General features: G+C 46.2%; 1 protein-coding gene across 1 annotated transcript in view; it reads right to left on the minus strand.

The window, feature by feature from the left end:
- Positions 1 to 14,303: 14,303 nt before the first annotated feature.
- LOC123157110 (chloroplast envelope membrane protein) overlaps positions 14,304 to 14,831 on the minus strand; it is a 30,144-nt gene continuing 29,616 nt past the window's right edge. Inside the window, exon 8 of the mRNA XM_044575356.1 lies at positions 14,304 to 14,752. The gene's annotated coding sequence lies outside the window, so the exon portion shown is untranslated. The remainder of the gene's footprint in view (positions 14,753 to 14,831) is intronic.

A 14,831-nucleotide genomic window follows, 5' to 3' on the forward strand; every position in this document is an offset into this window, starting at 1 on the left:
CTCCCATATGCAACAACCCTGTTACTCGGATGTAAGCTCCTATCACTCTAGCCACCCACTATAACCGAATCATGAACGTACTGCAACACACTACAGCGGGAATCCCCCACATGTGTGCGGCACAGAAGGCACCATAGGGCAACACCAAAATAAAGATACAACTCGAACCAATCAAGATCATCGATAAACCCAAAGAACAAAAGAAACCTACTCAAACATCACAGGATGGCAACACATCATTGGATAATAATATGTGGCATAAATCACCATGTTCAAGTAAGGGATTACAGCGAGGTGCGGGAGAGTGGACCGCTAAGAAGATATGAGGGAGGTGATGAAGATGGTGATGTTGATGAACACAATCACCAACGCGACGGTTCCCCCAGCAGCACTCCGGTGCCACTGAGAGATAGGGGAAGAGAGGCTCCTCCTCCGGCTTGCTCCTCCATGGCCTCCCTCTAGATGGGGAGACGTTCTCCCTCTGGTCCTTGGCCTCCATGGTGCCCTGAGGGGCAAGTGTCCCTCCGAGATTGGATCTCTCTCTCTCTCTCTCTCTCTCTCTCTCTCTCTCTCTCTCTCTCTCTCTCTCTCTCTCTCTCTCTCTCTCTTCCGGTCAAAAACTGTTTCTTAAATTTTCGGATATCCTTAACTCTGATTGGGCTGAAATTTTGAGGGGATTTTTATCCAGAAATTATCTTTCTTGTGACGAAAGAAGTGCATCAACTGACCTACGAGGTGCCCATGAGCCACCTGGGCATGACCAGCAGGGTAGGTTGCGCCTATGTGGCTTGTGGGGTCATCGAGCACTGCCTTGCATTGATTGTTCCTCCCCAAAATCACATATATTCCATAAGAAATCTATGTGAATTTTTATCATGTTTGGACTTTGTTTGGTATGGTAATCCTGCAAAACAAAAAACATGCAAAAAACAGGAACTGGTACTGGGCACTAGATTAATAAGTTAGTCCACAAAATGGTATAAAAGTGCACCAAAATCATACAAAATTATAAGAAATATGGCATAAATACTTCATAAATTATAGATACATTGGAGACGTGTCACACGTCCGCCACTGCGTTCGGATGTCAGACGGAACCACCTCCGGTGAGGCAACAACGACACACCTCGCGGTGGATCCACCCACCATTTGGGCAGACGTAATGGATTGCTGACGGAAGAAGTCTGAGCGCTACCGTTGGGTGATCTCCTCCCGGGAGCGATGGAGCGCAAGCTGAACAGTCATCTCCTCCTCGGGGCCGTGTGGGATGAGCTCGGGGTCGGCGGATTTGAAGTTCTAGGACTCGGTTCCGCTGCCCGCTATACCGGAGAAGGCCGGAGGTCGCTAGACATGAGCTTGGTTCACAGAGTGGACTGGAGCGGCTAGGGTTTGATCCGAAGAGCAGATGATGATGAATATATGTGGGGTCGGATGGGCTAGCATGTGCCTGATCCAACGTGGCAGACACGCCTGGGCCACCCCATATTTAGGTTGGATATGAGAGTCGGTCAGCCTGGACATTTGAGGCCGGTTTGAGGCGCCCAGGTCAGGTATTTTTAACTGATTAATGACTGGGTCATCCGCCCAGGCGTATTAGGAGGGTTCGAGGTGCCCGAGCGTAGATGCTCTGACAATGCTCGTTGTTGGGGCGGTTGCACCTTCTCCGCTGACTGGTTGTTGTGACAAATATTAAGATGCAATTTCCTTTTGTAGAGTTTTTGTTTGTAGTGAGCATAAACTGAAAATACCATAGTAAAAAAAGTGGCATCATACTTGTTCATATGAAACTTGAGACTTCCAACGAGGGCAGGAGAATCAAATTACATGATCCTCATTCTTATCGGACGATGTATGAAAGGTGTAACCATGTGTCTTAACATGCTCACAAATTGCATCCTCCTAAAAATTCATTATTATAGGTAAAAGGTACTTCCTCTGTCCTATAATATCATATCATTTTTTAAGCTATGTTAGCTTGAAAAACGATCTTATATTATGGGACAAATGGAGTAAGAAGTAGTTGCACTAAGAGCAAAGGATGACAACTTACATGACCATTCTTGCAGGCCAGTGTATGGAACTGCAACCCTGCAAAAAATGATGCTCACAAGTCGCACCTCAGAGTGAATTTTGTCATAGGTAAAAGTTGTTGAGTAAATAGGTATTTTTTCTACTAAATTAATCCAACAAATAATCATGATCACGACATTAATAGAATTAACGACATATTGATTATGATCTAGACAAGCACGTACTACGCAAATAGTAGACACATTTACACATAATGCTAGTACAGCTAACACAGAAATAAACAGGAGCGGGATAAACGAGTTATACCCTCCAGTAGGCTAGGCAAAAACCACAGTTGTTGGCTTCAAATTTCTCGGCGACGGCTCTCTCGGCAATGGTGGACATGGTGACGATGCAGCGGACATGGACAAAGAGGAAGTATTCGATCGGAGGCGAGCAGTCGCGTAGTCGCTCCCCAAAAACCTAATCGCCCCTCTCCCGTACATGATCCGGAGAGGCGGAGTTTCCAAGGCATGCTCTGCCGTCAACCGTGTATGTGGTGAATAGGATTGAGTCGCCAGCGGCAACAATAGCAAAAGGGAATGACAGGGGTGGTGCGGGTGGAACAGATGTGATCTGTTCGTGGCGGCTAGTGTTAGCCAATGCCTCACATGTATATATGCGCGTCCGGGTGGAGAGACATGGGTTGAACCACGTCCCAGACAACCCACGATCCGACGTCTCAGATCGTGGCCCAGTTGTCAGAAACTCTCTATTCCTGACTAGCAAAAATAACCGCATAGGTGTGAGCTCGGCTCAGCTCAATCCTGCAACCCGTGACGCATCATGACGAGGCTTGGCGTGGCGAGGTGGCAGAGGAGGAGCGCGCGGGAACCACTTCTCTTCTCAAGATCCAATAGCATGTGGAAGAGAATCCCTTATAAGGAGGTCCAACTCCTCCTCCACTAGCGGGGTGGGGCCAAACTCCCCATCCCCCCCTTGTCATGACACCTACATTGGCCCTTAGAGATTTTAACGATCCCCTACCAGATTTCAAGGGCCCATTGTGTCCTCTGTTCCAATCATTATTTCGATATACAAGTGTTACATTGAAGACCGGTTAAGGTTGAACTTCACCTAGAGCAAGTAGCTACACTCCTTCACAACTGAACAATGGACTATGCCTTGAATTGTCAGTTTGGCGTAAAGAAGTTTCACGGCATGTATTACTAGTACTAGGCTGTCGAAGGCTGACCCCTTAGTGAAGCATATTAGTCACACTCCTGGCCTATTCATGAGCTTACTAGAAATCACCCGAATCTCATAGAGTGTGACTAGAAGTCGGGCTCATATAGGTGTGTTCCTCCAAAGATTGCTCTGTAGGATAGAATCTTGCATACATAAGCTTTGGAACACATTAAGATGGTAGTCATCCTACCATATAGTATCGAGAGTACTGCATCTCCAACGGAGTGGGTTAGTAAAGGTACTCTCCTCGGTTCATCACCGGCTTGTTTTCCCAGGTCCTACTTCACGGGATCTCGGAGATCATAGGTTGGGTTACCACCATGGCAACTTATGTGGGTCTCATACCCATCTCCCTTGATGCATTATGTATCACAACACATGATAGCCATTTAGTAAAGGGTCCGCTAGATTCTTAGCCGTTTCAACATAATCCAACGCTATCACTTCGGAGTCTCTTAATTTTCTGATAGCTTTTAATCTCATTCTTATGTGTTTGTTGGACTTCATGTTGTCCTTTGAACTCTTCATCTTGGCAATAACAGTCTGATTATCACAGTTCATAAGGATGGCCAAAACCGATTTCCCAACCAAGGGAAAGTCCATCAAAAGATCTTGAAGCCATTCTGCTTCAACACCAAACATGTCTAATGTTGTTAATTCCGCTTCCATTGTCGATCTCGTTAAGATCGTTTGCTTGCAAGACTTCTAGGAAACAGCACCACCTCCAAGAGTAAACATATACCCAGTTGTGGCATTTATCTCATCAGCATCAAAGATCCAATTCGCATCACTATACCCTTCAAGTACCGACGACGGGTATCCGGTATAGTGAAGTCCATAGTTAATAGTACCTTTCAGATAGTGCATAACTCTTTCAATAGCATGCCAATGCACATCACCCGGTTTGAAAACAAACCGGCTCAGTTTGCTCACAGCAAACGCGATGTCAGGCCTCGTTGCGTTCGCTAGATACATGAGTGAACCAATGATTTGAGAGTATCTTAATAGATCCTTAGTTGTGCCTTTGAACTTTCGAATCAACACACTAGGATCATATGGTGTTTGAGATGGTTTGCGGACCGAATATCCAAAACGACTCACACCTTCTCAACATATTGGAATTGCAGAAGTGTGATCCCACCCTCATCATCTCTCAATAGCTTGATGTTCAAGATAACATCAGCCACCCTAACGTCCTGCATCTCAAAGTTCTAAGATAAAAATGACTTAACCTCCTCAATCACTTTGAGCTTGGTTCCAAATATCAGTATGTCATCAACATACAAGCACGGTATAACTCCTTCGCCCCCACCATGGCGATAGTATACACATTTGTCAGCTTCGTTAACAACGAAACCAACAGATGTCTGAGTTGTATTAAACTTCTCATGCCATTTGCTTAGGTGCTTGTTTCAGTCCATATAAAGACTTCAGCAACCTACACACTTTTCCTTCCTAACCATCTATCACAAAGCCATCTGGCTGTTGCATATAGATTTCCTCGTCTAGCTCTCCATTCAGAAAAGCCATCTTAACATCTATCTGGTGGACGAGAAGACCATGTGAGGCCACCAACAAGAGTAATACTCGAATGGTGGTCAGTTTGGCCACAGGTGCATAAGTCTTCCTCTTCTTTCTAGTCATAGCCCTTGGCCGCAAGCCTAGCCTTGTACTTTTCAATCGTACCATCGGGCCTAAAATTCTTTCTGAACACCCACTTACATCCCAATGGTTTGCAACCATAGGGGCGTTCAGTAATCTCTCATGTCCTGTTAGCCATGATGAAATCCATCTTGCTACGAATCGCATCCTTCCAGTAGTCAGCTTCTGGAGAGGCATACGCTTATGAAATAGAAGTGGGAGTATCATCCACGAGGTACAAGAAGAAATCGTCACCAAATGTCTTTGCAGTCCTTTGTCTCTTACCCCTACCAAGGGTTTCCTTGTCATCCTCCTCAGGATATTCATCATGTGTTTTTTCATGACATTCCATGGGAATGGCAGGCTTAGTAGTCTCCTCAGATTCCTGTCTAGAAGTGTTTTGCATATCTCTCATAGGACAAATATCCTCGAAGAATGTAGCATCCTTGGATTCCATAATTCTACCGACCTTTTGGCCAGGTACCTCAGGTTTCACTACTAGAAATCTATAGCCAACGCTATTCTTAGCATAGCCCAAATTAACGTAGTCCACCGTCTTTGGTCCAAGCTTACACTTTTGGGGGATCGGCACATTGACTTTCGCCAAATAGTCCCAAGTACGCAACTATGAGAGTGTTGTCCTTCTCTTTGCCCATTTTTCATAGGGAGTGATCTTATTATCCTTTGTCGGAACTTTAATCAGGACATGACATGATGTTAGTATAGCCTCCCCTCACCATCCATTGGATAAACCTGATGTATCTAACATGGTGTTAACCAAATCAGTTAGAGTACGATTTTTCCGCTCAGCAACCCCGTTTGACTGGCGTGAATAGGGAGGCGTCCTTTCATGAATAATGTCGTGTTCCGCACAAAAAGAATCAGACTCACTCGAGAAGTAATCTCCACCACGATCTGACCGGACTCGTTTAATTTTCTTTTCAACTAATTCTCAACTTCTGCCGCATAGATTTTAAAGTAGTGTACAGCCTCATCTTTAGTATTTAACAGATATACATAGCAATATCTAGTGGAATCATCTATCGATGTCATGAAATATTTCTTTCCTCCTTTAGTCAACACACCATTCATCTCACAAAGATCGGAATGCATGAGTTCTAATGGTGCCAAGTGTCTCTCATCCGCAGCCCTGCGAGGCTTGCAAGGTTTGCTTAGCTTGCACACACAAAAGGCACTTAGAACCTTGGGCTAAAGTGAAATTCTAGATTAAATTCAACTTACCTAGTCGTGTCATAACACCAAAACTAATGTGATAATGACATGAATGCCAAATTTTAGATTCATTAACACTCTAATGAATATTGTTCACGACTTTATTACAACAGTCAGCGAGGGAAAGGCGGAACATTCCTTCGCATTCATAACCTTTTCCAACAAAGAGTCCATATTTCGTAACAACTAATTTATTAGACTCAAAGACCAAGTTAAACCCTTCTCTACACAAAAAGGAGCCGCTAATGAGGTTCTTCTTGATGGCAGGGACATGATGCACGTTCTTCAACTACACGATCCTTCCCCAAGTAAACTTCAGATCAACAGTGCCAACACAATGAACAGAGGTACTCGCGCCACTCCCCACCAATACGGACCCGTGGCCTGTGACTTGGTAAGAAGAAAACAATGAAATGTGAGCACACACATGAACACTTGCACCTGTGTCCACCCACCAATCGATGGACTGAAACACTGAAAATACAGTAAATAAATTACCATATCTAGATCTATGTTTTTAAGGCGGTAAGGTGAGGCGAGGCGCTGGGGGGCACCCCGCCGCCTAAGCGCTAAAGCGTAAGGCAAGGCGACGGCTTAGACGCATGCATATATAATATATGGCAGCCAATTAGGAGATTTAACAACTAGCATTAACTTAATAAATTGTACATACATATATAATATATGGCAGTCAATTAGGAGATTTAACAACTATCATTAACATATAAACCGTTACCAAAGCATAGGCCTCAAATTATCTTGTGTACATGACAGAACGGCGCCTTTGAACTTCAGCTTCATCCTCCTCATCAATATATCGCTCTGTAGCTTTAAACTTTCCACTGTTTAAGGAATTGTGCATCTCTATCCTAATCCCCATGGATTCCTTGGGACACTTATCCGCATCACTAGAACCCCCAATAAGGTGCTGCTTTAGCCTTTTCACTCCAGCATGGGTTATCTTGCCACATAATGTACACTGGAGTAAATCTTTCCTCTCTAAATCTGGCCAAAACCCATACTTCCAAGCTGGATCGTCAGATCTAGCTCTTCTCCTAGGATTCATCAGAGCAGGGACACCTAAACAGTGGCTACTGCAGCAACACTAAGAGAAGGCCGGTCAGTTGTCAAAGTAAAAGAGAGAACCAAAGCATTAGAGCAACCGGATCAAGCACGGGGAACGAGAGAAGCGGTGGTGTGGCTGCTGGATGGAAGAAAGAGAAGAGACAATAGCCAGAGGAGGAGGAGGAGGAGCTGCAGCCGGACAGGAGCCAGGAGCCATACCTTGTTCTAGTGTTGATCTGGTGGAAGAGGGTTGCGCTAGAGGAGAAGAGGGAGGAGCTGCAACTGGAGAGGGGGGGAGGAGCTTCAGCTGGAGAGGAGGAAGTTGGCGCAGATCTGAGGAGGAAGCCGCCGCCAGAGGAAACAGGAGAGAGACCTCCCGCCTGGAGACTAGGATTTGCACAATTGGATCGATGCTCTCTCTCCCCCCTCCTTGTAACTGTTCGCGCTTGGGCCAATATTTTCCGCGCTTGTGTTCCCGCGTGGCCATTTTTTCCCGCTGGAATCTCTGTTTCCCTTGCCTGACAAACCAGAGTGTCTGATTTGGGCCAAGGCGTGCAAGGCAGGGCTGAGACGGATGATTTAGACGCCCTACAGCCTAAGGCGGACGCTTTACTCAACAAACTAAGGCGAGTACGACGCCTTGCCATCTGGGGGCGCCCTGACGCCAAAGCGGCGCCTCAGGGACGCCTTAAAAACAGAGATCCAGATGCACCATTCTCATTGTTCCCCATAATCATGTTAGCAAACTTGGAGTCCTGCCCTGGCTTCTTGTACTTGTTTGCGCACTTGTTGGCCCAATGTTCCTCCGAAAAACAAGTGAAGTAGCCATCTCCCTTGTTCTTCTTGAAGGTCTTCTTACCCTTGTTCTTAAAGTCGGTATTCTGTTTGAGACTGTTCTTTCCCTTGGGCTTGTGGGAGTTGAAGTTCCTCTGATGTACCATATTGGCGACAGAAGTACCTTTGACCCCTTTCCCGTGCGAGTCATTTGCTCTCGAGTTCTGCTCAACACTCAGATGGCCAATGACATCCTCTACTGAGAATTCACGCCTATGATGTTTCAGAGTGGTAGCAAAGTTCCTCCAGGAATTAGGGAGCTTAGCGATTATACATCCTGTGAAAAAAAATCCCGGTAAATCGCACTTAAGAAGCTCAAGCTCCTTAGCGATGCATATTATCTCATAAGCATGTTCCAATATAGGACAGTTCTCGACCATCTTGTAATCATCTATAATATACATTTCGCTCCCAGCATCGGTGGCCCCGAATTTATTCGAGCGCCTCCCACAAGTCCTTGGCAACCCGCACATGTAAATATGCGTCAACCAACTTATCTCCGATCACGCTCAGAACTGCTCCAAGAAATACTATGGTGGCTTCCTTGAACGACTTCTCTTGTTCAAGAGCAATCGTTCCCGTGGAAGGGACACCTGTGACCCAGAACACGTTCATAGCCGTGAGCCAGAAGGTGATTTTGGTGTGCCAACGCTTAAAGTACGTACCGGTAAACTTATCCGGTTTCAGTGCAGCGGCAAACCACTAGCCAAAAAATCCTGGATTGCTGAATAAATAGGCAATTTTTCGACTAAATTAATCCAAGAAATAATCATGATCATGGCGTTGAAAGAATTAACGACATACTGATTACGATCTAGACAAGCACGCACTACGCAAACAATAGACACATCTACACATATTGCTAGTACAGCTAACACAGAAATAAACAGGAGCGGGATAAACGACTTATACCCTCTAGTAGGCCAGACAGAAGCCACTGCAGCGGCGGTAGCAGCTGCGGCGTCCTCAACGGCCTCCTTGCCGGCTTCAACTTTCTCGACGGCAGCTCTCTTGACGTCGGTGGACATGGTGATGATGCAGTGAACGTGGACGAAGAGGAAGTAGTTGATCGAAGGAGAGCAGTAGCGTAGTCACTCCCCAAAACCTAATTGCCCCTCTCCCGTATAGGATCCGGAGAGGCGGGGTTTCGAAGGCCTGCTCTCCCGTCAATCATGTACGAGTGAATGGGCTGGAGTCACCGGCAGCAGCAACAAAAGTGAACGACAGGGGCGGTGCGCGTGGAGCAGATGTGATCTGTTCGTGGCAGCTAGGGTTAGCCAACACCTCACATGGGATGAACCCACGTCCGAGACAGCCACCGTCTGACGCCTCAGATCGTGGTCCAGCTGTCAGAAACTCTCTGTTCCTGACCGGTAAAAATAAGCGCATAAGTGTGAGCTCGGCTTAATCCCACGGTGCGGCGTGCCGAGGCGGGCGGTGGAGGAGCGTGAGGGAACCACTTCTTTTCTCAAGCTCCAATAGCATGTGAAAGAGAATCCCTTATAAGAAGGTCCAACTCCTTCTCCACTAGCGGGATGGGACTAAACTTCTCACTACCTCATGGGCACTTAGAGATTTTTTCAATTTTTTCAGATGGGCCTAAAGCCCACCCCATATTTCAACAAAAGCAACAAGCAGCTGGCACTGAGAAGAAAGAATGCGAAGAGCGGTTGGTCCCTTGGTAAACCACTAAGAGAGGTCCTATGTGACGCATTCTACGTTAAACTGGTGCGGTATCGCACAGATGCAAGTCCTTGGCGGGCTCTGTGGGCCGTGCATGGGCGTTTCCTTTGAATGTGCCATGAAAAATCAACAAAAAAGAGTGACGTGGTGAGAATCAAACCCACGACCAGCAACAGAGAGGACCACGGAGCTAACCAGTGCGACAAACTAACTGTAGTGGAAGATTTGCAACTTAATGTTTCAAAGAAGCGGATGGCAATGAAAAAGTTGAAAGAATAAATTCCTAGACACGTGTGCATGGGACTTTCTAAATTTCGAACGTGGTTTTCTTTTTCATAAAAGTAAATATATTTAGAAAAACGAACATTTTCAAAATTTAATAACAAACTTTTAGAAACACAAACAGTTTTCTAAAACATGAACAATTTTTAAACAAATTGAATATTTTTTGACACTGTCATTTTTATTTAAAAAGGAACATTTTTCTAAAATTCCTAAACATTTATTGAAACAGGGACATTTTTCTGAAATTGTGAACAAACATTGGAAGTGCGAACATATTTTGATATTCCTATACATTTCCTGAAACATGAACATCTTATGAATGGAATTCTAAACATATTTTCAGAAAGAGAACATTTTTCAAAATTCCTAAACATTTTCTGAAAACATGAACATAACAAAACTTGAAAACGAGAACATTTATTTGATATTACTGAGCATTTTTTAGAACACAAACATATTTTGAAATTGTGAACAACATTTTAGAAACAAGAACATTTTATGAAATTTCTAAAGAGACTTTTTGAAAAACAAAGATTTTTCAGAATTCTGAACAAAATTTGGAAACGAGAACATTTTTTTGAAATTAATGAGCATATTTTGAAACACGGCCTTTTTTTGAAAATTGTGAACAAAATTTGAAAACAAGAACATTTTTTGAAATTTCTAAAAAGACTTTTTTAAACATGAACCATTTTCAAAATTATGAACAAAATTTGAAAACGAGAACATTTTTTTTGAATTACTGAACATTTTTCAAAACACGAACATTTTATGACATTGTGAACAAAATTTGAAAACAAGAACATTGTATGAAATTTCTAAAAAGACTTTTTGAAACACGAACAATTTTGAAATTCTGAACTAAATTTGAAAACGGGAACATTTTTTTGAAATTACTTTACATTTTTCAAAACACAAATATTTTTTGAAATTGTGAACAAAATTTGAAAACAAAAACATTCTATGAAATTTCTAAAAAGACTTTTTGACAAACGAACATTTTTTAAAATTCTGAATAAAATTTGAAAACGTGAACATTTTTTAAAACTACTGTTCTTTTACGAAATTGGGAGCAAATTTTGAAAACGAGGACATGTGATAAAATTCTGAATAAATATATGAAAACAGAAAACAGAAAAGCGAAAAGGGCAAAGAAAAGAAAACAGAAAAACAAAAGAAAAATTTAAAATGAAAAAAAGGAACAGAAAAAAGCAACAAAAAGGGAAAAGGGAAAATAGAAAAACCGGTTAGAAGATTCCTAAAACCGGAAACGCTCGGGCCGGCCCATCCGAACGCTCCTCGATGTGCCCCTGTGCGTCGCCTCAACTACTTGCCGCAACGAGCGGCAAATAGGAATTTCCAACCAGTGAACCATGTGCCTTGGACGATTTATATAGAGATTTTCCTGAAATTATTAGATTGCCATATTTCAACAAAAGCAACAACCAGCTAGCACTGAGAAGAAAGAATGCAAAGAGCGGTTAGTCTCTCGGTAAATCGTTGAACCATTTGCCTTGGACGATTTATATAAACTCAATAAACAAGAACACTTGTAATGCATCGCGTGACTAATGAATGTTTAAACATTTGATGTAGCAAGCAGGACGGCTATAAATTCAATAAAATTATCTTTAGAGGGAGAGGGCTATATCTGACCATGGGTCGGGCCGGGCCTGAAAAAGCCCATGGCAAAAAATAGAGGCCCAGGCCCTCCCAGGCCCTACCATCGGGCCTACTTTTCAAGCCCAAACCCAGCCCATCTGGTAAAAAGCCCTGAAAAGCCCTTAGGGCTTAGGGCCGTGGACCAGGCCTCTTCCTTAAAATGTCAATATGCCAAGCCCAAGCCCATCCAGGCCCTGCTGGTGGGCTCAAAACTCAGGCCCAAGCCCGACCCACGGGCAAGCCCATCGGGCCTAGGCCCTGAATTTTAGGGCCGGGCCTGGGTGGGCCGACAGGATCGGGCCTGAGATGGCCAGGACTAGAGAGGGCCCTTGCTCCGGTTCCATTTCAATGGAACCAAACATCCAAAAGTAAGAAGGGCACAACACAGAAACAGATGATGCCACCAACCCATCCAACTCTCCTCTCTCCCCTTATAGGCACATAACACCCACTACGAATAGAAATAAGCAATCTTTCTCCAGATACCAGCATTCCAGTCCACTGACAGCGATTAAAGCCGATATTAGTACAAATTTCCCGTAGGACCTAGAGGGTAGACTCATGTGCAACATTTGCAACTTTGTGGGAGGTGTTGCTGACCCACCATCAAGATACATCATCAAAACTGGCAATACCAGATAGTCTCGTCGTTGAGGTGTTTTTCATCAAGTAGCTAACAATTGTTAGAACGGAGAGAGGGATTTGATGGAATAGTTGTTGTATTGCTTGAGCCTCGTAGGCATATATATAGGAGTACATGGTCATCTTGGAGTATAAGTCAAGGCAGGACCAAACCATAGTCTATCCTATACTCCCTAATAAACCTTATACTCAACATCCCCCCGCAGTCACAACGGTAGCAACGCAGACGGTGAGACTGGAGAAGAATCCGAAGGCAAGTCAATGGACACCCCGCACAGTCGTAACGGTCGACGCATCGCGGAGTCGTGGCTGGAGTGGAAACCGACAAGGTTTCTCAAGCAAGGCGGTAGCCCTTTGTGCCGTTTGTCGAGATAGCCAAGAGCGTAGGTGGTGTAGCCGTAGTCGAGGTAGCCGTGCGAAGAACGCCCTGGTCGTTGTCGAGTCGGGGGTCGCCGGTGTCAAGGTAGCCGCCGTGGAGCCGCGGAAGAAGAGCAGCGACGGCGGCGGCCTAAGGAGGCAGCGGCGGCGGCAGCAGCTAGAGAAGGAGCGCGGCGGCGGTGCTCGAAGTAGACGATAATGAACCCGACAGCGTGACGAAGACCGGCGCGGACTGTGACGTTCCCGCGCCAAGGGAGACGGCGCGACACATATCACGTGAAAGTCAAACCGCGTAGACGGCAGTGGACCGCGGGCCGCAGCATTACGGCCGGAAGGGGCGACGCAACGGCGGCGGGCAGGTCGGGCAACGGTGGGGAAGACCTCAGGGCGGTTGCAGGGATCGCGTGCCACGCTCGCTACGGCCCAACGGGACGACGCAGCGGCAGTGCGAGGGTCGGTGCAGCCTCGAGGACGGCCTGGAGCGGACAACCTCGGTGCGGCGATTGACCGCGGGCCGCGGCACTACGGCCCGAAGAGGCGACGCAACGGCAGCGCGCGAAGTGGTGCAACCATGGGAACGGCCTCGGGGCGGCGGCGGGGATCACGTGCCGCGGCACTACGGCCCGAAAAGGTAACGCAGCGGCAGCGCAGATCGGTGCAGCCACAGGGAGAACCACGGGGCGGCGGCGCTGCGGCCCGACGGGGCGATGCAGCGGCAGCCTGTTGCTCGTTCGGCGGAGGGCGGCCATGTAAACTTGACTGTGATCTTCGGTAAATCGAGCGGAGACGTGCATCGGATGATTAGAGCGGACGAGGTGCATCTGGCGGACGAACAGGCAGGAGCGCAACCGGGCAAGGACAGAGATTTGCATGAAGGCTGAGCTGAAGCGTGACAAGAGGAAAAGCCTCCACCAGCACATATGCATCACGTACGAGCTGCCAACGTAGCATGCACGGGCACATAGTGCGCCTGGGACGCGGCCACGCAAGCACTATGGACCGATCTGTACCTGGCGCTCAAGCAATCCCACGTCCGCATGTGGCGCTGTAGTGGCCGCGGACCGCAAGGCGTGCACGCGAGTCAGCACAGGACCGACCGGGCGGCCGCCGCGCGCACGCGCAGGGCATCATCCAGCCGGAGACGATGAAAATGTCGATCAAGTAGACACACGCTGTCGACGACAAATGCTGATGGGGACGCAAACCGATCTATGGATCGGAAAACCAAAAAAAAGGACTCCAATCGATTGATCGGCGAGAGAGAAAACCCGAAGCAAAGATCGGAAAAAAGACTCTCTAGGCGGACGAACCCTAGGCACGAGTTGCGCGGCCCCCGGCGGCGGTCATGGAGGCCGACTGTCCCGGGAGCGGCGGCTAGGGTTTAGGATCGATTAGGCTGATACCATATTAGAAGGGAGAGAGGAATTTGGTGGAATAGTTGTTGTATTGCTTGAGCCTCGTAGTCATATGTATAGGAATACATGGTCATCTTGGAGTATAAGTCAAGGCAGGACCAAATCTTAGTCTATCCTATACTCCCTAATAATCCTTATACTCAACAACAACAATGTGGGGGACGCAGTTTATTAGTCTGATGGCACGTAACCTCATGTTACCAGATGGACATGGGGCACATATTTTACTCAGATCCAGGCCCTCGTGTGGTGAGTAGCAACTCTAATCATGCTTGTCTGGAATCATTTCACGAAGGATTTATAATGATGGAGCACAAAAGGTATTCGTCAAGTTGGGGGTCGACAGTCTAGATGGGTGTCTTTTTTTTCAAGGATACTAGATGGGTGTCTAAATCGTGTCTAATATGCTAATCGAACGGATGCTAAGATTGCGGGTGCTTGTGGTTCCGATCGAAAATGCCTTGCTCCTTTGGTTGGCCCCGCCGCTTATTATCGGTTCCTTGGTTGGTTGCCTCTGTCATTTCCATCTTGGTGTCCTTGTTCGTGCATGCTTCAGACTCCTTGTAGTCCTGAGGCCCTTTGAACGGGGCAAGCCATTGGGGTAGCCCAATCTTCACAATTGGAGGTGGATTCATAGATGATGAGCACGGAGAAAACTGGAAAAATAAGAGGAACAAAGTAGGAAACAAACATAAATCTAAGGTTCACCACCAATATCCACTCATATCACAAGTA

This window comes from Triticum aestivum, chromosome 7B, assembly GCF_018294505.1.
Source record: "Triticum aestivum cultivar Chinese Spring chromosome 7B, IWGSC CS RefSeq v2.1, whole genome shotgun sequence".
Lineage (NCBI taxonomy): Eukaryota > Viridiplantae > Streptophyta > Magnoliopsida > Poales > Poaceae > Triticum > Triticum aestivum.